This window comes from Erinaceus europaeus, chromosome 21 (assembly GCF_950295315.1).
Source record: "Erinaceus europaeus chromosome 21, mEriEur2.1, whole genome shotgun sequence".
NCBI lineage: Eukaryota > Metazoa > Chordata > Mammalia > Eulipotyphla > Erinaceidae > Erinaceus > Erinaceus europaeus.
Genome location: NC_080182.1, coordinates 6,574,425 through 6,599,769, shown reverse-complemented (window position 1 = coordinate 6,599,769; position 25,345 = coordinate 6,574,425). Strand labels below are relative to the sequence as shown.

Below are 25,345 nucleotides of genomic sequence, written 5' to 3'. Positions count from 1 at the left end.
TCTGAAAAAAACATTAAGATATGAAGAACAAATTGTTTAATAATCTGGAACCTAAAGCCACGAATCCAACAGATGAGATTTGGTTCAGCATTTTCAATCCTGTTCTTGTCTGAGCTGTGACAAGTTGGGACCACGGTGGTCTGCAGCTACATGGCGTTGCGCTTAGCTTCCTGCTACAGCCCTTCTGTGGTGAATGGAGAACAGATTCCAGAGGGGATATCGGAAGTTGGGGTCCTTGGCAAGCCAAGAATTGGTCAAGATGCCCCAGCAAGAGGCTCTCTCTGGCCCTGGGGTGGAAGTTTCCATCTCCACTAGGTAGAAGGGTTTGGGGATACATTTCAGGAAGCTTTCAAGGTTGGTTGGGCTTGCTGTGGCAGACAGAGCTGCCGGAGTCAAACATGACAAAGAGTAAGACCGAGAGACCCTTGGGAGAGTAAGGGATGTGTTCACTTAAGCTAGCGGGGTCACTCCTTGAAAACCTGAACCCTGGACAGGGGCTAGAATCAGGTCTCTATCTGTGGTTAGTGGGGGGGGGGGAGTACCTGTGGGGCACAGCTGTCAGGGAGGAGCTGCCTGTGTGTGTCACAGAAGCAGGATGATGCGGCTGTTAGGATGGAACCCGCAAACTTCGCAGGCTGCTTTTCTTTCTCCTCTGACCTGGTTTATCGGTGCTGCGGCACTTGGCTCTGACTTTTCTGCCTGGTGACTCAAGCTGATGGTTGGGGAGGTTACTTGAGAGGAGAAATCCACATCTTTGTACATGTGACTAAATCTGTTTCAAGCTCCCACTGAACACAGAACTCAGAATTCACTGAGTTGTGAAGTGGGGGTGATCTTTTACAGTTTCTCTTATTGGGGTGATTAATAACTCAGCCCACAGTAAATACAGTAGTTGGTACATGTGTAACATTTCTAAGTCTTTCCGCAGTACACTCTCACACCCCACCCAGGTCCTCTTCCACCATTATGCACCAGGACCTAAATGTCCCTCTCCCCCTTTACTCTTCTTCTTCTTCTAGCGTTTGCCCTTCTTCCGTAGCCAGTCAACAGCGTCAGGTTGAAAGCTGTCAGGAGCTGCTTGTTGCTGGCTTTGAAAGTGACTGGGATCCATGTGGATTCAGTCGGCTAGGAAGGATCGTCAGTTTCCCCAATAAATGGGTCCTCACGGGATGCACCACGAGAAGGTCGATCCAATGCATCCTTTACTCTGGTGTAATACACCAACTCCAGTCCAAGTTCTACTTTATGACTCCCCTTTCTGTTCTTATTTATCAACTTCTGTCCATGACTGAGATTATCCCATATTCTTTCTTCTCTCTCTGGCTTCCCTAACTTCACATGATTCCTTTAAGCTCCATCCAAGATGAGGTGAAGAAGGCAAATTCATCATTTTTAATAGCTGAGTAGTATTCTGTTGTGTATATAGACCACAACTTACTCAGCCACTCATCTGTGGTTGGGCACCTTGGCTACTTCCAGGTTTTGGCTATTACAAATTGTGCCGCTGTGAACATCGATATACACAGATCTATTTGGATGGGTGTGTTTGGTTCCTTAGGAGATATCTCCAGGAGAAGAGTTTCAGGGGGCATAGAGTAGGTCCATTTCTTTTTTTTTTATTATCTTTATTTATTGGATAGAGACAGCCAGAAATCCAGAGGGAAAGTGGTGATAGAGAGACACAGAGACACCTGCAGCACTGCTTCACCACTCGTAAAGCTTTGCCCTTGCAGGTGGGGACCGGAGGCTTGAACCCGGGTCCTTGCGCATTGTAATACGTGCGCTCAACCAGGTACCCCGCCACCCGCCCCTGAGTAGGTCCATTTCTATAGCCTTCTGGGAGTTCTCCAGATTTCTCTTCACAGGGGTTGGACCAATTTACTTGATTTTGCCACAAGTCCTCAGGCCCCCACCCTGGAAACAGCACTTGTCAATATATGGAGACAGAGCATGGAGTTGATGCTGCTGGAAGCTCTTCTTGGAAACCAGCGAAGGTGTTCATTGTCCCCAACACCCAGATCAGCTCTCAGCAGGTACTGAGCTGCCCCCAAAGAGAGCAGATCCCGGACTGAGAAGCCTTGGATTTCACCCACCTGCCACACAGGGCAACCAGAGGATTTGTTGAGTAATGTATCATAAAGTAGGCTGGAAATCTCAAACCCTCTCCCAACTGCTACTGGGGCTCTGCTTCTACAGTGAGGCCTGGCTCAGACAGCACAGCCCCACAGTAGAGCCCTGGGAAGACTTTCTCCTCCCTAGTTCTATATCTGTGGTGCGTCACGGATGTGGCTCTCCGAGCAATAACTTCACCACACACTCAGTAGAATAGCAGAAAATAATTGGAACATTTTGCTTCAAGGCTTCTTTTGACTCCACTACAGCCAAGGCTTTAAATTGTGTTACCATTCTCTCTCTCTCTTCCCTGAGAAATATCAGGGGAATTAATTACAGGATTTGGAATGGGAGTAGAAGCAGGAGTAGAGCCTCTGATGCTCTGTCCTTCCCTCTCCAGCTGGGAGCCCACCCCAGGCTCTGCTGGCACCATGCTCTTGCCCGGAGCCTCGCAGGACCAGATCCTGCCTCTGGGAAACAAGGTCTCTAGAGGAGGAGAAGGCAGGCCTTGCCTGTGATTCTCTTCAGGACCTGCCTCTGCCAAAGACAGGGGCTTAAGTAAAGCCAGCCTCACTGAGTTCTTCACTGGGCACAAGATCATGTTGATGCAAGTTTAAAATGTGGAACCTGCAGGAAATATTCGGGACCACCATTGGAAGTCATCAGTGGCTGGCGGGATGCGTATGTTCCCTGGCACAGGCTCACTTAATCAAGAAATAAACAAGAGGATTAAAAAATGCAGAACGAGAATTAGCCAAGTGCTTTTCTCCTGGCAGTCACTGACTGCTTCAGACATTTGTCAAAGTCATGCTAAAAATAACCAGTTGCCAAATAAAGGCATTTCTTCCACAATGCCCTGCCCGCCAAGATTGGCAGGCAGAAGCAGCAGGCAGTGAGAGGCGTCCATGAAGCAGATGCCAGGAGCTGACCTCTGGATGCGAAAGCTGGAGAACCTTTCAGCTGGCATCCACTGGTTGCAAGAAAGGACCGTTGTCTCGTTTCGGATCCCTTATCACTAATAGAAAGTCCAGGCCTTTTCTCCCCAGTCTTTGCGTAATAAACTCAACGAGATCTACCACAGGTCAGATTCGAGATACTCTGCTGAAACTGGCCCCGTGGAAATCTGTGTAGCTTTCCTTTCTCAAGCCTGCCCCACCTTCTCTGCACAAAATGTTTATTCCCATGATTCAAAGCTTATAAGCACAGTTACTTTCAGTATCTCCAGCCACAGGAGCAAACCTCTTTAGTCACTTGCTAGGATGTAGCTTTCCTATGGGCAATTATTCTTTTGCTTTTTGAAGGAAATATGACTTTTCTTCCCTCCTCAAAAAGGAGCTTCTGTTTTCTTCTAGCTTTGGTAGCCACCAGCAATCTTTTATTCTGAAGGCCTCATATAGATCCCCAGACATTTACTGTGTACAGAAGAACAGTATGTATTTTCAAGGCTCTCTGACTCTCTCAAGGCTCTGAGTTGTTATTAAAAGTAGCAGAATAATCAACTTAGTGTCTTTCTTGCTTATGTATACCTTGGGGAAATCATGGAGATGAGAGACAGGTACTTGTCTCATTTCAGCTTTGTTAATAAGTCTTTCTAGGACCCTCATCAAATCCTTTACCTTGGAGTCCTGTTCAAATACAGGGACATGACAGTAGGGAGGGTCAATTTGTTAAGCAGATCTCAAACTGATGGAATCCAAAAGCCCCTAAGAAGGTTTTTGAGAACTTATTGAGTTTGGGTTTTCTGAAATCTAAGGAAATGGACTCTTTCACAACCGCTCTTTTATCCAGTACTGGAGATTAACTGAGAAGTGATTCTCTCTAGTTTACAAAGCATAGGAGCTTAAGGTTCGGAGAAGTTAAGAGAGCTACAGGCAGCCATGCAACTAGCTAACACAGGATTCTGGTCTCAATATTAACCCAGTGCTCAGCTCTCAAATTTATCTGCTTATTTGATGTAGTAATGGTTTTAAGTCTTAGATAACAGCCATGAATAAATACCAAAATACAAGCCTATTTTCCTGTCTTGTCAGGGAAAGATGGAAACAGGCTGGGGGTATGGATCGGCATGCCAACATCCAGGTCCAGTAGGGAAGCAATTACAGAAGCCAGACCTTCCATCTTCTACAGCCTGTAAAGAATTTTGGTCCATACTTCCAGAGGGAGAAAGAATAGGAAACCTTCCAATGGAGGGGATGGGATATGGAACTCTAGTGGTGTGAATTGTACGGAATTGTACCCCTCTTAGCTTACGATCTTGTCAGTCATTATTAAATCACTCATAAAGAATACGAGTCTGTTTTATTATTCCTACAGATGTACTCTCAGGCAACTAAATTTAGAGGGAATGTACCTAACATAAAAATCCCACGTATGACAGCCACTCAGTTAACTCAGCTACAATGTGGTGTAAAAGCTGAAATATTGTCCCCTAAGCCAGGAGCAATGAAATATGTTCTCTCTCATTAATTTGACTTCACACGACTGAAAGTCTTAGGTAGAGCCATTAGAGAAGAAGATAAAAGTCATTCATATTAGGAAGGAGGAAGTGAAAATGCCGCTATTTGCAGGTGTGATATTATATATGCCAGGGGGCAAGGGTCAGGCCAAAGGTCATACCATCCTTGCCAGACTTTCCAACCCTTTCCAACTGGAAAGCTGTTAGGAGAACTCTCAGAAGGCTAGAAATGGACCTACCCTATAACCCCTGCAATTCCTCTTCTGGGTATAAATCTTACGGAACCAAACACACCCATCCAAATAGATCTGTGTATATCTATGTTCATAGCAGCACAATCTGTAATAGCCAGAACCTGGAAGCAGCCCAGGTGTCCAGCCTCAGATGAGTGGCTGAGCAAGATGTGATATAGACACGATGGAATAGTACTCAGCTATTAAGAATGATAGTCACCTTCTTCACCTTATCTTGGATTGAGCTTAAAGGAGTCATGTGAAGTGAGAGGGGAGCCAGAAAGAGAAGGATGAATATGGGATCATCTCACTCATGGACAGAAGCTGAGAAATTAGAACGTAAAGGGGAGGGAGCTGGGCGGTAGCACAGCGGGTTAAGCGCACATGGTGCCAAGTACAAGGACTGGCGTAAGGATCCGGGTTCGAGCCCCCGGCTCCCCACCTGCAGGGGAGTCACTTCACAGGCGGTGAAGCAGGTCTGCAGGTTGTCTCTGTCTCTCCCCTCTCTGTCTTCCCCTCCTCTCTCTATATCTCTCTGTCCTAGCCAACAATGACAACAAGAATAATAACTACAACAATAAAGCAACAAGGGCAACAAAAGGGAATAAATAAATATTTTTTAAAAAGAACATAAAGGGGAATCATAAAGTAGAACTTGGACGAGGTTTGGACTCTGGGGTTGGGTGTTCATGTCCTGGTGCATGATGGTGGAGGAGGACCCAAGTGGGTGTGAGAGTGTACTGTGGAAAACTGAAAAGTGTCACACATGCACCAACTACTGTATTTGCTATGGACTGTAAACCACTAATCCCCCAATATGAACAATTTAAAAAGACAGTGTACAATTGAGTAAAATAGAACATTGAGCATTCATAAAAGGAAAAGAAGAGGAAAGGAAGGAAAGACAAGAGAAAAAGCAAAGCACACAGAGCCGGAGGGAGGGAGGCCACGGGAATGTTAGCTCTGCTCTGGCTTGCGAGTTTTTTCCCTTCCTTCCTTCCTTCCTTCCTTCCTTCCTTCCTTCCTTCCTTCCTCCCTCCCTCCCTCCCTCCCTCTCTCTCTCTCTCTCTTTCTTTCTTCTTGGCTCCAGGGTTATCACTGGGGCTCAGTGCCTGCACTATGAATCCACTGCTCCTGGAGGCTATTTTTTTCCTTTTTGTTGCCTTCATTGTTTATTGTTGTTGTTATTGTTGTTATTGCTGTCATTGTTGTTGGATAGAACAGAGAGAAAATAGAGATGGGGAAGAGAAAGATAGACACTTGCAGACATGCTTCCCTGCCCGTGAAGCAACCACCCTGCAGGTGGCAAGCCAGGGGCACAAACCGGGGTCCTTACACCCGTCCCGTCCTTGCGCTTTGCACGATGTGCGCTTAACCCGCTGCGCTACCATCCGGCTCCCTGGCTCGCTAGTTTCTCCTTGATGGTTTCCGCCTTTATTGCTCCTCCACAGACTTCATACATTACTTCAGTGTCAGGTGAAATCAGGAAAAATACAAGTTCAGAGCTGAACTATCACGTGTCTCCAGTCAGAGCATAATCCTGATCTGACAATAAGCAGCCGTCAAGTCTCCACCGAAGTTTTCCAGAGCCGATAACTAATTTCAGTAAAGCCACATGATAGACAATCAGCATGTGGAGCACAAACGTTAGCATGCACAAGGAAGCAGGTTTAAGCCCTTCTTCCACCTACAGGAGGAAGCCTAAGAAAAGGTGAGCCGGGGTTGCGGGCGTCTCTTCTCTCTTTCTCTGTTTTACCCTTCTAGCTCCATTTCTCTGTCTCTATCCAATACATGAATAAATAAATAAAATATTTTCGAGAGGAAATTTAATGTAGGAAAACCGGTCTCAATACTAACGTCTAGAGATAGAGAAAGATGCCATTTACAATTACTGATACAAAAAAATATAATAAAACCTGCACTGCTATACAGCTGGGAGGGAGTATAGGTAATGTATACAGTTAAGATACAGTGTCCTTTATTCTTGGCAGCCTGCGTGCACACACACACACACACACACACACACTGTATTTCCTTCCTTCCTTCCTTCCCTCCTTCCCTCCTTCCCTCCTTCCCTCCTTCCCTCCTTCCCTCCTTCCCTTTGTTTTTTTGCCTCCAGGCTTATTGCTGGGACTCAGTCAGTGCCTGCACTATGAATCCACTGCTCCTGGAGGCCATTTTTCCCATTTGTTGCTCTTGTTGTTGCACTTGTAGTTGTTATTGATGTCATAACTGTTGTCGTTGTTGGATAGCACAGAGAGAAATGGAGAGGGGAGGGGAAGACAGAGAGGGGGAGAGGAAGATAGACACCTGCAGACCTGCTTCACCACTTGCGAATAACCCTCTGAAGGTGGGGAGCTGGGGGCTCGAACCAAGGTCATGCCGGCCCTTGCGCTTTACACCATGTGCGCTTAACCCGCTGCGCTACCCCCATACTGTATTTTCAAAAGCTCATCATGCTGCTAGAGCACATTATTGTATTTTAAATGAATAAACTTTATGGCTTAAATGTATTTCAGCAGTTGCTTTTGAAGTTTTGCATCCATTCACTGTAATATCCAGTGAAATAGACTTGGAGATACTTGGGGATGCAGAAAAGGCATGACTCCCAAGATCTTTGATGCACACTTGAATAAACAGGGCCAAGAGAATTCAGATTTTGGAAATTTTCATTACTCAGTCAAAAGTTGCATGCCTCTTTTTTTTAATTACTCCCAAACTTCCAAGGTCTGTACATCTTAACAATGAAATCAATTTCTTTGATGTTATTATGCAATTTAATAGATATATGTATGCAACTGTACCAAAAATCTAGAAGCCTCTTTTGATCCTAAAAATAGGTCATTAAACTGTTTACTCTGCTGCAGAATCTGTTCAGAGATGCTTCTTGGACTTGCACAGATTTTTTTTCCCCCCGTGTTTCCACTTGCTGTTTTATAGGCTATGTGAAGACTTTTTTAGGGATTTCAGAATTAACAAGCAGGCTTGATTTAGGGTAGACTCGACTTAGTTTTTCCTTAATAAATTAATCGTTGCTGTTTTATATCATGAACTATCTTTAGTATTTTTGGTGAGGAGATCTCATGCACAAGTGAATCATCTCTAGCAAGGAATCAGTTGTGTCTCTTCTTATGAATTGATGGTTCTAAAATATCTTTACAGACTTCTGACCATACTTTTGAATATGTGGAAAGTTTTCATTCATACCCGGGATTCTTCTTCTAGCGTTTGCCCACACCCGGGGTACTATGTAACAATACAAAGATTTTTGAAATTCCTATGGTCACTGTTTTCTTGTCATTTTCTGACTATTGAAGACTCCTACGAAAATGCAGAGCTGGGGCTGGGTGCACACCTCATAAAGCACACACATCACGGTGTGCAAAGACCTATGTTCAACCCCCCAGTAACCACTTGCAGGGATGAAATTTATGATCGGTTCAACAATGCTACAGGTATCTCTCTCCCCCCTCCATACATATCTCTATGTTCCTCTTTTTTTTTTTTTGGCCCCCAGGGTTACTGCTGGGGCTGGGTGCCTGCACTAGGAATCCCCTGCACCTGGAGACTATTTTTCCCATTGTGTTGCCTTTGTTGTTGTGCTTGTTGTAGTTGCTATTGTTGTCATAGCTGTTGTTTTTGTTGGATAGGACAGAGAGAAATGGAGAGAGGAGGGGAAGTAAGAGAGGAGGAGAGAAAGACAGACACCTGCAGACCTGCTTCACCGCCTACGAAGCGACCTCCTGCAGGTGGGGAGCCGGGGGCTCGAACCAGGTTCCTTACGCCGGTCCGGTCCACTGCACTACCACCCGACTCCTTATCTTCCTCTTTCTTTATCCTTCTCCCTTTTCCTCTCCCACTCTTTCTCTCATCAACCTTCTTAACTCTCAGTTTCTCTTAGTCCCTACCCAGTGAATAAATAAATAAATAAATAAAATATCAAAGAAAATGCAAAGACATGTGCTTACTGGGTAATTGGAATCCCCCAGTTTGATTTTACATCTCATGTCTGATTTTACAAACCAAGTAGTTTTTCTTTACCTGAAGCTTCTCCCCGTTAGGGGACCTAACTGCGGGGGTCCTGTTTCCTCACCCAGTTTGGCACCACATGCTCCCTGCTCACCCTGCCTTCTAGTGGTAACCTCCCCCCTCACACACACACCAAGCTCAGGGCTTGTACCTACAATTCTCTGCTACACTATAACCTCTCAGTGACCTGTGACAGGTGCACCCAGGCAGTTTCTATCATGTCTCAGTTCTCCTGTCCTGTGGTTCAGGTAAGGAGAATAGAGACTCAGAATGAAGCAGGAATGATATTAACCTTATAACACAGCACTACTGCTTCCTTCAGTGAGGTAAAGGCCAGGCTTGAATCTGATCACACATAGCAAAGCAGTTCACTTCCTAAGTAAACTATTCTGACAACCCAATACTAAATTCTTTTTTTTTTTTGCTGTTATTATAAATCGAATTGTTTTCTATCTAGATTTCTTCTTTTTTCTAGATTTTCTTTTTTGAAAGAAATCTTTATTTATTGGATAGAGACAGCCAGAAATTGAGAGGGTAGGGAAGCTAGAGAGGGAGAGAAAGACAGACACCTGCAGCCCTGCTTTACCACCTGCCAAGCTTTGCCCCTGCAGGTGGGGACTGGGGGCTCAAACCTAGATCCTCACACACTCTTAACTTGTGAACTTCAGCAGGTGTGCCAACTCCCAGCCCCGCTAGATTTTCATTTGTATACAAGAATACTACTGACTTTTTTTTTTTTTTTTGCCTCCAGGGTTATCATGGGGGCTCTGTGCCTGCACTATGAATCCACTGCTCCTGGGGGCATTTTTTCCCCATTTTTGCCCTTGATATTAAATAGGATAGAGAGAAATCGAGAGTGAAGGGGAAGACAGAGAGTGGGAAAGAAGTATAGACACCTGCAGACCTCCTTCAGAACCCTGGTGAAATGACTCCCGATTCCCCCACAGGTTGGGGAGCCAGGGGCTCGAACCGGTATCCTTATGCTAGTCCTTGTGCTTTGCGCCATGTCCATTTAACCTGCTGCGCTACTGCTTGGCCTCCACCACTGACTTTTGTATATTAGCTTTTTAGCTTACCGTCTTGCTATATTACCTAACAATTTCCAGTAGATTTCTGCAGAATTGTAAAAAAAATAATAATAATAACTTTTCTATGTATACTACAATATCTGAGAATAGTGACAGCCATATTTGTTCTTCTTTAGACTGTATCCTTTTCATTCCTTTTTCTTTCCTAATTGTTATGGTGGATTATTGAAGAAGTTTTCTCAGACTTGCTGATACTTGCTATTAAAAATCTTACTGATAGTTATGTCTGCAAAATATGTTAACTGTTTACAAGGTACATTCTTTTGACTAGTATATACCAGGAGGCCAGTATTTCAGGCTCTGTCGCATTATCACCAAATCCTGCTCTAAGGTGAACTCTGGGTATTTCAGAGTTCACCTTAGAGCAGGCAGTAGAGGGTTGGATTGCCACAGCGATCAGATCACCTGTAAATCTGATGTCTAGCTGCTGCCCTGAGGGTCTTGAGACTGAACATGGAATAACTGGAATAAACTCAATATCTTTTATTTCTTTTTTAGTTCTTTTTTTTTGCCTCTAGGGTTATTGCTGGGGCTCAGTGCCTACACCATTAATCCACTGCTCCTGGAGGCCATTTTTCCCCCTTTTGTTGCCCTTGTTGTTGTAGCCTTGTTGTGGTTATTATTGTTGTTGTTGTTCGTTGTTGGATAGGACAGAGAGAAATGGAGAGAGGAGGGGAAGACAGAGAGGGGGAGAGAAAGAGAGACACCTGCGGACCTGCTTCACCCGCCTGTGAAGCGACTCCCCCGCAGGTGGGGAGCCAGGTGCTCGAACCGGGATCCTTATGTCGGTCCTTGTGCTTTGAACCACGTGCGCTACCGCCCGACCCCCTAAACTCAGTATCTTATGACATCAAAAGAATGTACCTGACATTACAACATTTGGATAATGGCAGTTTCAAGCACCCTTGCTCTGATGTTTTCTCCCTTAGAAATGTATTCTGAGCTTTGTCTGTGTAATGTATAAGAACCAGTTTTGTTTGAACAATGTCATGTAACACATATGTTTTATAAATAAATAGCCCTTGAAGCTTGGGATGGGGGTGAGGGCACACACTTGACGTTGTCCTAGCTCATCATAGCTCAGGATGTCAAATGTGTTCATTCCCACCTGACCTCTTCTGATCAACTTTAAAAAAATTATCTCAGCAAAATCACGTGTCCAGGGTCTCACAGGCCATTTCTTCATTGTTTCCGAAGCCTACAATTATTAAATAAGTTCAATAATGAATGGCTGAGAGAGTGCACCAACAGTGCAATTACCAGAGAGAAACTCAGTCAGCACGTCACATTTGAAAGTCTTGTTTTAAAAGGAGAGAGAGGGTGAATACTTAGTGTTCCTGGCTCCCAGGTCATAATGAGGTGGTGGTGATCTTACCCGCTGGTGAGGGGTGAGGACTGGCCCTGAGTTTGCTTTCTAGTTGTTCACTCTGACCGTACAATCCTTCCTTGCCTGCCTGCTCTCCCCTGCTCCTCACATTCGTTCTTAAAATAGCAGGGTTTGGAGGCAAATTGAGGAAAAGAAGTCATCGCTCCCTGCTTTAGCTTTCTAAGCAGTCGGGGGAGATCAAAGCTGGGGTCAGAACTAATCCTGTCAACCTGTAAGAAACAGCTGCCCTGCAAGTCTTAACTTTCTTTGACAGGAACCACAGAGGCTTGGGGATGCGAGGGGGCGATTGTTGCCAATAAGCAATCAGGCAGGTCAATGTTCATTTCATTTGTGAAGAAAGACACATCAAGCCAATTTCATTACAAAATCTTGAAATCGATATACATCCGTGCCCAGGCTCTCTCAGTAACAGATGGCAGTGCTTCTGGACGCTGCAACAACAGGTTTAAGGATTGCATTTTTTTCACTCTGAGAAGTGTTGGGAGCTTGGTTTGTCTTGTGTCTTCTATTGGTCCGTTTTCGTGCCTTCACAAGTTAGGACTCTCCAGTAAAGGAAAATATTCGCCAGCTGGAATGGCCTCTCACAAGTAGAGTCCAGGACTTGCACACATGAGGCCCTGGTTGGGTCTGTATTGTATTGCCTGGATGATTCTCTGGCTCTCTCTTTTTCATCATTAAATCCTTTTTTTTTTCTTTCCTTTTTGTGGTTGCTGGGACTTCACTGGCCTGGGCTGACATTTTTGGATAGAGATAGAGCACAGGTTGTTCAGAGCCAGACCCCTGGCTTTCCACATGGAGGTCTCCACCTCTGAGAACTCTGGTTTGTCCCTTTGCCTTCTCCCTCTACCTGGAAGCATGCACCTGATTTTCCCTACCAGCAGTACACATCTGCTTTCCTCAAAGTGTAAGTGTGCTCTGCCGCCATCTTCCTAGAGGTACACACCACTCCTTCTAAAAATATCTTATGTATTTGTAATTGGGTAAAGACAGAGAGAAGCTGAGAGGGGAGAGGAGATAGGAAGAGAGAGACAGACAGAAAGGCACCTGCTTTGCCATTTATGAAGCTTTCCCCCCTGCAGGGGCTTGAACCCGGGTCCTTGTGCACTGTAATGTGAGCTCTTTTTTTTTTTTTTTTTTTTTTGGTAATTGTTATTTATTTATCTTCCCTTTTGTTGCCATTGCTGTCTTTTTTTTTATTGTTGTTGTAGTTGATGTTATCATTGTTGGATAGGACAGAGAGAAATGGAGAGAGGAGGGGAAGACAGAGAGGAGGAGAGAAAGACAGACACCTGCAGACCTGCTTCACCGCCTGTGAAGCGACTCCTCTGCAGGTGGGGAGCGGGGGCTCAAACCGGGATCCTCATGCCGGTCCTTGCGCTTAGCACCACCTGCGCTTAACCCGCTGCGCTACCGCCCAGCTCCCGTAATCTGAGCTCTTAACCAGGTGCGCCACCACCTGGCCCTTTGCGCTGCTCCTTCCTCTAATTAGGAGTGCACACCTGCACCCCTCAGCCTGACAGAGTACCCTAACTCTCTCTCCCTGGGAAAACAACCCTGACTTCCTCTACTTGGATATAGGCCTGATTCTCTCTGTCTGGGACTGCACACCTGACTCCCTCAACCTGGATGTGTATCCTGACTCCATCTGCCTGGTGAAACATTGGTGCCCCTGGTCTCTCTCCCTCTCTTGTGAGGAAATGAGGAACTCTTCCCCTCCATTCCTGGCCTTTCTTATTTGCACATTTGAGTCTGTTAACCTCCCTTTGCTGTATCAGAAATTAGAAGTAAAGACTTCGACTGATAAGCTGTTTTGTTTGTTTGTTTTTGTTTTTACCGCCATAGTAGACAAGTAGTGGAAAGCTAAATAGTAATAGTCTGACAAATGGTAGTGACAGTGAATATTTACTGAACAGGCACTGTGTTTTAGGTGGTAAAAATGTTCCGCTGCTAATTGGCTTTGCAGAGGAATCTGGGGCCACGCAGCCCACTTGCGCTTTTACTTTTGTCTTTGCTGCTGCTTGAGAGAAAACTCAGGTTCTCTAAGAACTTGTGGTTTTCTGAAGGGCTGCACCGGCACAGTGACTTTCTTTCCATTACTCTCCACACGGTAGAATGTGAGCTGCGTCCCTTCTTGGTGGATTCTAAAAACTTTCAAAGATGCCTCTACCAAAGACATCCCCCAGACCTAAATGATGAATAAAAACCCACAGTTAAGGTACTCAGAAACTTGTTTGATCACACTTTTATCTGTAGTCATGGCAGCCTCTGAGGAGTTTCAAGGGATAATTGAGTTGACTCCACGTGCGCAGAAGGGACGCCTTTTGCTGGGTGGTTAGTTAAAAATACTGAGGCAGATTCTATGACATTCTTTACATATGTCATCCGGAAGTTGACATGTGCACTCTCTCAGCATTTGTGTCGCACACCCTCCGAGTCCTCACTTATGGATGAGCTCAGGCCAGCTCTGCCAAGGAATCTGTCTCGTGATGCATTTAAACCCGCCCACACATTAATAATCTCTGCTGCCATTTTTATACCATGGATTAAGCGTGGTCTTTAAACACGTTCATTGTGTGGAACATCTTCCTGAGTGCCTGAAAGTACCCTTTCCAGTGTTTCCAATTCAGTTAGATAAAAAGAATGGTTCTGCTCTATGAACTTTAGAACTGACTGGAAACTTTAAAAGTAGCAGTGATGGGGACAGGCGGTGGCTGTACACACAGTCAGCACATATAGTCCTAAGTGCAAGGACCAGAGCAAGGATCTAAGCTGGAGTTCCCGGCTCTCCACCTGCAGGGGGTCCACTTCATGAGCAGTGAAGCTGGTCTGCAGATGTCTATCTTTTTAAAAATTATTTATTTATTTACTTATTCTCTTTTGTTGCCCTTGTTGTTCTTTATTATCGTTGTAGTTATTATTGTTATTGTAATTGATGTTGTCATTGTTGGATAGGACAGAGAGAAATGGTGAGAGGAGGGGAAGACAGAGAGGGAGAGACAGACACCTGCAGAGCTGCTGCTTCACCACCTGTAAAGCGACTCCCCTGCAGGTGGGGAGCCGGGGGCTCGAACCAGGATCTTTACACTGGTCCTTGAGCTTTGCGCTGCCTGCACTTAATGGACTGCTCTACCGCCCAACAGATGTCTATCTTTCTGTCTATCTATCTCCAGGTCCTCTCTCACTCTGTCTCTGCCCTATCTAATGAAAACAAAACAAAACAAAACAAGGGAAAAAAGGTCACCAGGAGTCATTAAAAAAAAAAGGGGCAGTGCCAGATCCCTCCCTGGGGAGGCTGTCTGCCAGGTTGGAGATAGGAGCCAGGGCACGATTAACTCCTTGAGGTTCCTTTGTGATCCAGGTTCACTTTTTTGGAAGGAAAGGATGTTGGTCTCAGTGTGTTCCCCACTTCACCGGGACTGTTTTTGAGTCCCATGATCCTGAGAATTCCTTGGATAACACGCTGTCTGTGTTCTGTTGAGGAATCAAGTATTTTTCAGTTTCCAGCCTGGCTGTGTCCTGCTAGTACTGGACCCTCTCATCCAGTGAGCACCCTGTGTGGTGTTGGTTTGCAGGGCAAGGCCAAGTATACTGGCTGACCTACCTTAAAGCACACCAAGACCAGAGATCTAGAATCACAGAGCTCCAGTTCTCTTTATTGGGGCTGCTACTTCATGTTGTGGCAGTGAGGGGACTGAGGTCTGAAGTAGTGAGAAATATGTGAAGCCCAGTATTATGTAGGTGGCCTGGTAAGGGCTAGGATGGGGATCGGAAGCTCCCAGCTAACACCCACACTCTCTCCCCTCACCTCCACCTCTAGCAGCCAGGCTCTGGGGACATCCCGGACTGCAGATTTCATTGGGTCCCACAGAGCCAGCACCTCAAAAGTCATCCCAAAATAGGGAGAGGATATGAATGGAATATTCACCAAAGAAGAGATCTAAAAGGCCAACAGACATAGGAAAAAAATGCTCCAAGTCATTGTCAGAGAAATGCAAATAAAGACAACAATGAAATACTGTTTCACTCCTGTGAGAATGTCATACATCAGAAACAATAGCAACAATAAATGCTAGAGAGGCTGTGGGGGCAAAGGAACCCTCCTGCACTGCAGGTGGGAATATGAATTGGTCCAAACCCTTGTGGAGAGCAGTCTGGTAATATCTCAGAAGATAGAAATGGACCTACCCTATGATCCTGCAATTCCTCTCCTGGGGATATATCATAAGGAACCCAACACATCCATCCAAAAAGATCTGTGGACACATATGTTCTTGGCAGCACAATTTGTAATAGCCAAAACCTGGAAGCAACCCAGGTGTCCAACAACAGATGGGTGGCTGAGCAAGTTGTGGTCTAGATACACAATGGAATACTACTCAGCTACTAAGAATGATAAAATCAACTTTTCAACTCCTTGAATGGAGCTTGAAGGAATCATATAAAGTGAGAGAAGGCCAAGAGAAGGGTGAAGATGGAATGGTCTCACTCATGGAGAGAAGCTGAGAAATGACAGAAGAGAAAACATGGGGGCTGGGGGGTGGCACAGCAGGTTAATGCACGTGGCATGAAGCGCAAGCACCGGGTGTAAGGATCCCGGTTTGAGCCCCTGGCACCCCACCAGAAGGGGGGGGGGTTGCTTGTGCGATGAAGCAGGTCTGCAGGAATTTATCTTTCTCTCTCCCTCTCTTTCTTCCCCTCCTGTCTTGATTTCTCTCTGTCCTATACAACAGCAGTAACAACAACAACAGCAATAAAAGGGCAACAAAATAGGAAAAATGGCCTCCAAGAGCAGTAGATTCATAGTGCAGGCATCGAGCTCCAGCGATAATCCTGGAGCCAAAAAAGAAAAGGACAAAGAAATGAAAGCACAAAGTAGAACTTGGACTGGATTTGGTGTATTGCATCAAAGGAACCGACTCTGCTTGGAGTGGGAGTTTCGCCTGATGGTGGAGGAAGAGGACCTAGGCGAGGGCTGAGAGTGTTCTGTAGAAAACTGAGAAAGAGTCGTTAAAGTATGCCAGTCTCTTGCCTTTATTTAGCTTTTGCAGTCCTTGCTTTGCCAAGGTTAGCTTTGGAGTGTAGATGAGGAGGGTAATAGGAAGTAGGTGAGGAGGGTATCTAAGTCTAAGTGGACACTATTTCATTATGAACTTGATACTGACTCACTACAGGCTATTGTGTATTTCTGCTTTCAGGTATATAGTTTGCCCTAATTTATGGATACATGTGAGCATATGCTCTATGTTACGGGATCTGGCCTATATCTATGTTTTGGGACTTTGTTAGGAAGTGAACCTCCTGGAATGGACTTAGAGAATACCATGAAAGGAAAGGTCTCACCCGAGTGATGAGGGTGAAGGGTTGACATTCCATGCCTGTTGTCTCTGGACACAGTCTGAAGTGAAGCACCTTCTGCATCCCACAGTGATCTTGGGTTCATACTCCCAGAGGGATAAAGAATAGGAAAGCTATCAGGGGAGGGGATGGGATATAGAGATCTGGTGGTGGGAATTGTGCAAACTTGTACCCCTCTTATCTTATAGTTTTGTCAGTGTTTCCTTTTTATAAATAAAAAATTCAAGAAAAAAAAAAGAAAACTAAGAAAGTTTATACGTGTTACAGAAGCTATATTTTACTGTGGACCTTAAACCATTAATCCCTCTAATTGAAAAAAAAAAAAAAGCCTACCCCATGCTGTGCTCTTATTACATAATGTTTGAGAATCACCCTCACAGAGAATGGGGAGGCCGGCAAATACCCTAGCCCCTGGGTGGCTTGTTGCTCTGAGGAGCCCCCAAGGGCTGAGCTGACGTGGAAGCAGCTTCTGTTTCTGCTGACCCCTCCTTCCCCAACCCCAGTGTCAGACTCCCAGCTGCCTGTCGCCAGAAGCCTGTCTCCCCCTGAAAGGCAGAGCTTGTTTCTGCGCAGTCCAGTGTCACATTGGCGAAATGAGATAGTGCCTCTCATAGGGAATGATTTCCCTGGGAGCACGAAGCGGCAGGATAACAAAGTGGAGCAGTTGAGGACATGATTTGTTGTTGCTGTTGCCTTTGAGGGCACATGGTTACAGTGGCAGAGCTATGGTGAGGTGTACAGCAGACTGTACCCACATACTTAAAATACATATGGGGGGCTTACTGGCATGCAGCCAACCATATCTTATTCAGAAATGAGGAGAGAACATGTCCGAGGCTTCTTTCTCACTAGAATTCGTGACCTCTGGGGCATAGGAGGTCAGTTTTTCCTGGGATTTCTTTTTATTTATTTATTTATTTATTCCCTTTTGTCACCCTTGTTTTTTTATTGTTGTAGTTATTATTGCCTTCATTGTTGGATAGGACAAAGAGAAATAGTGGAGGGGGAGAGAAAGACAGACACCTGCAGACCTGCTTCACTGCTTTCACCGCTTGTGAAGCGTCTTCCATGCAGGTAGGGAGTTGGGGGCTCGAACTGGGATCCTTACGCTGGTCCTTGTGCTTCGCGCCACCTGCACTTCTCCCGCTGCACCACTGCCCGACTCCCTCTGGGATTTCCTTGTTCTCAGTGCTACCCTCTTACAGCCTCAGCTTACCCAGAGTGGAATCCCTGTTGGGAAGGAGAGCTGGCGCTTCACGTGCCTATGCCCCTGGAGGTCTGTGGGTGATGCGGTTTGCATGCATTTGTTTCTGAGTGTGGGGGCCTGGCTCAGAGCACTTGAAGAGGCGACAAGTTAGAATCCTCCAGCTGGAGCCTCTAGGCCTCTCCCTCCTAGTCCACCAGGCAGCCCTGCAGGCCAGTGGTTTGCAGCACCACTACTCCCCACCGGGCGGGGGATGGCATGGTATCCTCATGCTGCTCTCTGATGCTTATATCAAATTCATATATGTTCAGATTCAGCTTTTTTTTTCCCCCACCAGAGCACTACTCAGTTGTTGGTGGTACCAGCCCCAGACCACTGCACCATCTCCCTACACCCTTAATACCAAGCATTTATAAATGTCATATTTTATTGAAAAGAATAATGTTCATCCTCTTCATCTTTCTCTTTAAAAATTTAGCAATGCCAGAAAAACAGACAGTATCTCAGAGGGAAAGTATGCAGGGCTGACTTCTGACATGACATGCTGGCATAGCAGTGTAAATTTCCCTAAAGTGAAATTTGACAACATGAAAATCAGTTCAGAGCTGAGCAGTGCTCTGGTCAAAAAAAAAAAAAAAGAAGGAAAAGGATCATAAATATTCCAGACTTTTAATAATGCACAATATCAAATTAATCTTCCAACTCGCTCTGCACTCTTAATCTCACTGGACACATGCTAGTATTTTGTGTTTCCTTTGGAGCTGCTGTAAATACAGAGGGCAGCGAATCTTGAAATTGCAGGTAAAGATCGAACTTTATAGTTATCTCCCCCTCAGTCCTCCTCGGAGGTGTTTTGTGTCCTAGAGTGAGTGTGCTTCCTTCCCACCCATTCATTTTCACTCATGTATCCACAAACGTATAGAGGGTTCTTTGGTGCAGACAAGGTTTACAGAAGCAGAAGGAGAAAGAAGTTTCTTGGTCTTCCTGATTTCTTTATCCTTGGGTTAAATACGGTCACCTTGGGTTGTAGTTCTTTGATATTAAAGTGTAATCATTTGTTGTGTAATGATGACAAGTCTCTGTTTCATATTCTCTTTTTAAATTTACTTTTATTAGTGAGTTAATTGATTAACAAGATTGTGAGATAACTTGGGGGGAAAATTCCACACAGTTCTCACCACTAGAGTTCTGTGAGCATCCCCTTCATTGGAAACTTCCCTGCTCTTTATCCCTCTGGGAGTATGGGCCAAAATCCTTTTTGGAGTACAGAAGGTGGGAGGTCTGGATTCCTGCAATTGCTTCTCCACTGGACATGGGTAGTGACATGTTGATCCACGCTCCCAGCCTGTGTCTATCTTCCCCCAGTGGGATAGGACTCTGGTGAGGGGAGGTTCTTGGACATATTGGTGAGGTCGTCAACTCAGGGAAGTCCGGATGGAATCAGTAGTGTCTGCAGTGTCCTCCTCTGTCTGGGCATTTAGATACTTTTTTAAATTGCCACTAGGTTTATTACTGGACTTCAGTGCCTGCATCACCAATCTACCACCCCCATGGCCATTTCTTCCATTTTTTTTTTTCATTTTATTTGGTAGACCAGAGAGAAATTGACAAAGGAGGGGGGTAGGGAGAGAGAAGAAAGCAGCACATCACTGGTCCCGAAGCTTCCTCCCTCCCATGTGAGCACTGAGGGCTTGAACCCCAGTTCTTCTCTCTCTTTTTTCTGGTTTTCCTATTTTATTTACTTACTATTTTTTTTTACTATTGGATAGAGACAAGTTGAAAGGGGAGGGGGGACAGAGAGGGAGAGAGACAGAGACAGATCACTCATGAAGCTTTCCCCCTGCAGATGGGGACCAGGAGCTTGAACCTGGGTCCTTGCGCACTGTATTGTGTGCACTTAACAAGGTGCGTCACTGCCTGGCCTTTATTTATTTATTTATTTATTTATTTATTTATTTATTTATTTATTTTTACAAGAGCACTGCTCAGGTCTGACTTAATGGTAGTGTGGAGGATTGAACCTGGGACTTCGGAGCCTCAGGCTTAGGAGTCTCCTTACATAACCATTATGCTCTCTACCCCTGTGTAAAGTTACCTATATGCTCTACCAAGCATACCACTGCTCAGCCTTTTAGATCTCAAGCTTTTTGTTTGACTACCTCAGCCAACCAGTTTTTCAGTACTTATCCCATCCATCCATCCATCCATCCATCCATCCATCCATCCATCCATCCATCCATCCATCGTTGTGATGCCGTTTTTTTTCCTAATGTTTTATTACTTGTGTGCTATTGATCTTCAGGGTTATAAGATGACCGAGGAATAATTTCATACAGTCCCCAACAGCAGAGTTCTGTGTCTCATCCCCTCCACTGGAAACTTCCCTGTTGTCTAACCCTTTGGGAGTATGGACCAACATTTTTTGGGGGTGCAGAAGGTAAGAATTCTGGCTTCTGTAATTGCTGCTTTGCTGGACATGGACATTAGCAGGTGGATCCATACCCCCAACCAGTTTCTTTCTTTTTTTAAAGATTTTATTTATTTATTTATTTATTTATGAGCAAGACAGGACAGAGAGAGAAAGAACCAGACATCACTCTGGTACGTGTGCTGCTGGGGATTGAACTCAGGAGCTCATGCTTGAGAGTCTAGTCCCTTAACCACTGCACCACCTCCCAGACCGCCCCAACCCGTTTCTATCTTTCCCTAGTGGGGGAGGTTCTCTGGAGAGGTGAGGTTCCAGGCTACATCGGTGAGGTCATCTGCCCTGTGAGGTCAGGATGGAATCACTGCAGCATCTGCAACTTGGTGGTGATGCCAGTTTTTCTCCAGGGCTTTTCCCTACAGATGCTGAGCCACTGGGGTATAGGGCACCTCTGCCAGCCTGGTCACACATCACTTTGTGGTTGTCTGAATTGCTTGTACAGTTTGCACCCACCAGCAGGGCCCCTTGATGTGCTGGTAGTGGATAGCAGTCTTCAGGGCCCTCACTCCCTTGAAGCCCCCCTCCTGACTTCTTAGAACCTCCTCCTTTCCTGCTGGGGAGGTGGCCCAAGCTGCTGGGAGGATCTTGCTGCCTGCACCCTGGCCTTTCTTGTTGGGCTAGCCTCTAAAAGCAGTTGTTTCTTTCATAGCCAGAGATACCAAGGCCCATGTTCTGAGCAGTAGCTCTCTTTGCTTTTCCTTGGAGCCATTTCCTTCAGCTTAGCATCCTGTACTAAATGTAAAGTTGATTTTATCCAATGTCTTAAAACTTGTCTTGCAAGGATGGAAGTTCAGCCCCTTGTAGTCTCTGCTTCTTGGGACTTTGCTGGGTGCTGCTGGGCTGCTTTGTGCCACGATTGTAGGCACTCGTGTCTCCCCAGTCCTCATCCATCTGCGTCTGGGCCCTTCCTGTCTCTGCTACTGGCAGCTGCCTGTAGTTCGCTGCCACACTCCTCGCAGGTGCTGTGTTTTCTGTCTGTCTCTGCTCTCCAGCTTGTCACCTTCCTGGTCTGCAGGCTGCTTTCGCTCCAGAGAAGGCTGATTCTTTTCCATCTCCTGTCGCCATTTCAAATGATGAAGGATGCCATTTATAAAAAGGACTTGTTTCTCTGCAAGGCCAGGAAATAGCTTTCCAAGCAGAGCTCATGTCTTACTTAGCATGTTTGCAGCCCTGGTTTGAGCCCTGTTGCCCTGTGGGAGCATCTGGTGCTACCAAGGACACGCCATGAACAGTGGAGTGCTGCTGTGTGTCTCTCCACTCCCTCTCCCTCATTAAAATAAAGAATAAGGGCAGAAAAAACTAGCTCCGGTAACTAGTGTTCTACTTTGCTTTATGTGCAACCCACGTTCTAGCCCAGCCCCCACCACACCCACACCGTCCCAGTAGAGGAAGCTAGAGTGCTGTGCTCACTCTTTCTTTCTTTCTGAACTTAAAAAAAAAGGTTTTTATTGGATGGAGTCAGCTAGAAATTGAGAAATTTGATTTTTCTATCTAAAAATTAAAATAGGGGGTCAGGTGGTAGCGCAGCGGGTTAAGCACATGTGGTACAAAGTGCAAGGACTAGCATAAGGATCCCTGTTCAAGCCCTGGCTCCCCACCTGCAGGGGAGTCGCTTCACAGGCTGTGAAGTGTCTATCTTTCTCTCCCCCTCTCTGTGAATCCCCTCTTCTCTCCATTTCTCTCTGTCCTAGCCAACAATGAACGACATCAACAACAACAATAATAACCACAACAAGGCTACAACAACAAAGGCAACAAAAGGGGGGAAAGTGGCCTCCAGGAGCAGTGGATTCATGGTGCAGGCACTGAGCCCCAGCAATAACCCTGGAGGCAAAAATAAATTAAAATAAAGAACGAAAAAATTGACCTGAGGATGCATCTCAGCAGGTATAGCACACATGGGTGGCAATTGGAGTTCATTCTCTGGTGCTGCAGAAATAAAGACTGAAAAACGATTGCTCTTGAATATGGAATTGATGTCATGATCTTTGATTATCTCTCTTGATAAAACATCATTTTTGCCCCCCCCCTCCTTCTCCTTGAGGAAAGTCCTCAAGTTCTGATCAGTGACGAAGCTGTCCGATGTTTTCGTGTTTTCCTCACCCATGTGTCTTCTCTCCAGACTTGAGGGACAGCTCTAGTCCCGTGACCCTAACTCAGCCCAGGCATCTGCAGTGTGTCACAACACATAAGGAGACTTTTATTAAAGAGCCATAATCCTTAAAACATGGCCTCCCCCCCTTAATTTCATAAGAGACATTTGTTCATTTTAGATTTGGAAATAATACTTTTGTACAAAGAAAGTGTTCTGTAGCCATTGCCAACTTCTTATGCAAATTCAGACATAAATACTCTCTTCCCCCCCTGCGTTGACCAGTGATGCCAGGGCCTGCTGCTGGCTAGGTGAGGACAGAAGGTGGGGATCAAACCACACCTCTCCTACGCATGACAGACAGTAGCCAGACAGCTGAAAATGTGAAAAGAAGTTGAGGCAGTGGTGTGAGAAGGCAGCACTCTGACTGGGTGGAGGAAGCCTGGAGATGGGTGCGATCTGGTTAGGGTGGGAAAAACTGGCTGTCTTTAGAAGAAAACCTTGCAGATGTGTTTTATAGAATGAGGACGGTAGGTATGTGGTGAGCAGGGTTCAAGGGAGGGCCTCTGGTGTGCACAGGTGTGTGGAGGATGTCAATATGATTGGCAGGTGGCTGAAGTGAGGAAGGCAGCCTCTCAGTTTATTCCCGATTTTCTAAGGGGGGGGGCAATACAATTACCCTTTTCCCTGTTAAAAGGCAGAATACATGTCTGTACGCAACAGCAAACTGTCTCCTTCTCCCGTCTCCTCCAATTTTCCTATCCTGTGTGAGTTCTTTCCGTGTCCCTCCCTGCTAGGAGTTGCTCATCAGATTGTCTGGTAGCAATTCCAATTCAGCTTAGCAGTTAGGGCAGTCAGTGCCACCCTACTTTCTATATTTAGGGGCTTAGGAAGCTGTACTTTGACATGGGGGTTGTGGGAGCATCTGCAAAGGAGAAAACTCAAGCACAGGTGTTAAATGTATAAAGAAATGAGAGGGTTCTGGGCTCAGCTTCCTCCTTGGGTTAGAGCAGGCCTGTGGATATTAGCAGCTAATTTTCAGCAGATTCATTCAAGGCCGTGTGTGTGTGTGTGTGTGTGTGTGTGTGTGTGTGTGTGTGTGTGTTTCATTCAAGGCGGTGTGTGTGTGTGAGTGTGATTCATTCAAGGTGGTATGTGTGTGTGTGTTTCATTCAAGGTGGTGTGTGTGTGTGTGTGTGTGTGTCCGTCTGTCCGTCATTCATTCCAGGCTGTGTGTGTGTGTCCATCCTTAGGCTGCTCAGAGACACAGAGGGGTGGGGAGTTGAGCCAGTGCTCTTTGTCTGGCTTGATGTTTTCAGTGATTCAAGCAGAAGAAGGGTAATGGTCTAGATTTTAACCATTTCCTCCTCCTTAGAGATAATCATCTGCCAGAAGAATCAAAGTAGTCCTCATTATAATCTCTTGTAGGACTCCAAAAGCACATCATATATCTAAAACAGTTTAGAGTTCTCATATCCCAGTGACTTACAAAAGCTCTGGTTCAGTCCTCAGTACCACCATAAGCTGAGCAGTGCTTCTCTTCCCCCCCCCACCCCCCTGATATATATATATATATATATATATATATATATATATATATATATATCCCCTCTTCTTGAACTTTAAATTAAGCACACTCTCTTGGAAGATTCTTTAATCTTGGCCCACATCAACAATAGACAATAATAAAAAGATGTCTTTGATTTAATTACAGCAAGATAATTCACAACCACTTTGCTTATTTACTTATAACTCATAATCATTATTCACATTCTAGCTGATTTAAGCTTTGTTGTTTTATGGCTGTTTTGAGCAGAAACTTGAGCTATCATACATTCCCCAGTTAAAGATGGCATTCCCCCCCCCCCCCCAGAAATTAAGACCTTCTGGTTAATGGTATTTGCTTTGCCAACATCCTGCACTGTTTTTATTTATGTCATTTTGATAAATTTTTTCTTGTATATAATTTGTCCCTGAGCCCCCCCCCCCTTACTTCCACTTTCTTTCTATCTACCAGAAGAGTACAGCTTCCACCAGGTGTAGGATATAAACTTTGGAGAGGTGATCAATATTTCACTTCTTGCATTTAGACAAGTAGGTGTACTTGTTTCTTTTTCTGTGTTGTCACTCATGACGCTGCCCCATCTGGCCCACTTAGTTTGAGTCTGCTCAGGCTACCCTCAGAAAACATTCCCTGAGTGCCTCCCCAGCGTTCATTTCTCACAGTTATTCAAGCTGGGGGTTTAAGATCAGCATCCTAGCACACCTGCAGCATCCTCCTCTCATCTTGCAGGTGGCTTCCCTCTTTATGCCTGTGCCTACACCTGTCGAGAGAGAGAGGGAGACAGGGGCTGGGCAGTAGCGCACCGGGTTAAGTGCACATAGTGTGAAGAGCAGAGACCACAGGCACAAGGATCCTGGTTCCAGCCCCGGCTCCCCGCCTGCAGGAGAGTCGCTTCACAAGTGGTGAAGCAGGTCTGCAGGTATCTGTCTTTCTCTCCCCCTCTCTGTCTTCCCTTCCTCTCTCCATTTCTCTCTGTCCTATCCAACAACAGCAACTACAAAATGGAAAAAAATAGCCACCAGGAGCAGTGGATTCATAGCACAGGCACCGAGCCCCTAACAATAAGCTTGGAGGAGAGGGAGAGGGAGGGGAGGGGGAGGAGGAGGAGGAGGGAGAAAGAGAGAGAAAGAGAGGGATCATTGATGTATCTTCTTATAAAGTGATAATCCTGTAATCAATCAGTGGTCATATCTTCATCCGAACCTAACGATGCCCAGACCAACCCCACTTGAAAGAATGATGACCATGGGAGACAAGACTTCACCAATGGGTTTGGGGGGTGGATATATTTAATCCACAGCAACCACCTTCCTCTCTAATCAGATTCCTTTACTCTCCCAG

The 25,345-nt window shown here is 45.5% G+C and overlaps 1 long non-coding RNA gene across 4 annotated transcripts in view; it reads left to right on the top strand.

Moving 5' to 3' along the window:
- Positions 1 to 25,345, top strand: part of LOC132535224 (uncharacterized) — a 410,071-nt gene that overhangs the window by 91,539 nt on the left and 293,187 nt on the right. For 2 of the 4 annotated variants that reach the window (XR_009546995.1, XR_009546993.1), the window contains exon 2: positions 24,458 to 24,534. The exons of the other annotated variants lie outside the window; for them this stretch is intronic. This is a non-coding gene — a long non-coding RNA (uncharacterized LOC132535224). The remainder of the gene's footprint in view (positions 1 to 24,457; positions 24,535 to 25,345) is intronic. 4 annotated transcript variants of the gene reach the window in all.